Source organism: Nycticebus coucang, chromosome 5, assembly GCF_027406575.1.
Source record: "Nycticebus coucang isolate mNycCou1 chromosome 5, mNycCou1.pri, whole genome shotgun sequence".
NCBI lineage: Eukaryota > Metazoa > Chordata > Mammalia > Primates > Lorisidae > Nycticebus > Nycticebus coucang.
In genome coordinates, this window is record NC_069784.1 from 32,668,331 (window position 1) to 32,670,202 (window position 1,872).

Consider the following 1,872-nt stretch of genomic DNA (forward strand, 5'->3'; position numbering starts at 1 on the left):
TAGTTAGCCAATCCACGACTTCGATCAACAGCCTTCCTCCTGGAAAGATGTAATTAATAAAAATTGGAATTTTAGAAGCATTAGAGTAAATTGCCTAGAGTAACTCAGGTACTCAGGTCACAACAAAAGAAGGAGAATCCTTTTCTCCCAGCTCAGTCGTCCTGCACCATCATTGCCCCGATGGCCCAAATAGTCACTGAGAATAAACAAATCTACCTGGGAGTGTTGAAGGGCACCCTTTTGGTAGTTCAACAGTGCATCTTCCTGTCAACGCATGCAAATATATGCTAATTCAAATGGGATATTTGGCAAGTCTTAGGGATCCCCACTTAGCTGCTGCTAAGGAAGTTATCCCCAAAGAATACAAACTAGGATACAATTGTTCCAAAGCCAGATTGCTTTTTTGTGGTCTGCGTGAAGCTGCCTGCTCATTTATCCAGTTTCCTGAGCTGGGTCTCCTCTGTGTTCATCTCTTCATTTCTGCAAAGATTGCACGGCAGACATGCACAGACTCATCCTTTTCATTTGAGCACACCTTAATCACACTCACTTAGGCTTTGAGGTCCTTGGTGCCAGGCAGATGCTGGAGCTTCTTTCAAGCTGAAACTTTTCATGTTTGGTGATAGACTGAAGTTGAGTGATTTTTAAATTGAAGGAAGTTCTGGAGATTAAAGCAGGTGGTTGACTTTGGAACTAGACTTCCTTTAGAGTAGGAGACTAAAGTGGGAACAACTTTCCTACAATCTGTTTTTGCAAAGAAAATGCTTTAAAAATATCAAGAGAAAATTCAAAGTTTTGGGCATTAGAATATGAACATAAATGAAGATGAATCAGAATGACATTAGGTATTAATTCTCATAAGTGGAATAATAAACATGGCTCTGATAAAGATGATGATAATAATGGTAAGAAATTATAGAGAGCTTACTATATGACAAAGTCCTAAGTGCTTTCACGTGTATTAAATAATTCATATTACATTATGTTCTGTACAAACCCCCTCAAGACCTCTCCATTATATCCAGAATAAATCCCCAATTCTTAGCATGTGGATCAATATTCCCCCACGTACCTTTTTAGTACTTTCATTATTCTCCTGCATATATCATATGCCCTAGACAGTTGGTGCTACTTGCCTATTTTTTAAAGCTTTTTATTATCTTCTCTGGGCCAGACACTGCTGAGGTGCCAGGCATACAAAAAACAGGATTTTCTTTTCAGTTTTGAGGCTGTTGTTGTCTAGCTAGGGAAACAGTTTTTAGCTACATGCAGACCCTATCCATGTAACTGGAAAGAGTAGAGGTTAATAAGACCATTGTTGAAGCCCCAAATAGTTAACTAATCAGCACAACTGTATTTATTATGGATTTGGAGCCTCCCATTCAAACATTAGATTCTGTTTCTTACAGGTGTATTCTGTAAGGGACTGTCGAATATAAAAACACATGTTAGAGAACTATTGGCTTCTTTAAGCTTATCCATCCACATTTAGGAAAAAAGAGAAATCAGCACCTTTAGAGAAGCTCTTCTAAATGTAGAGGGAAAGCAAGATTGATTATTTGCATAACACAGAATAAAAATGCAGTGCAAAAAAATAACATATTGGAAAGGGTCAATGAAACGAACTGAGAAAAGGTTATAATTGGTACAGAAAGAGGTCCCCCCAAAATAATTTTTGGTAATGTGGTAGTAATAAAAGTCAAATTTCTAGTAGTTACACAGGACATGAGTGAGTAGGCTCTCCTAGGCAGTAGTCATTTGCATGGTTTGCATTTAATGTACTTAGTCCAATAGTAGCTTGAGAAGCAATAGCGGGTCAGGAACTCAAGACTTGCAGAATCTTCATCCATTACCTATGTTATCCACAGGAAG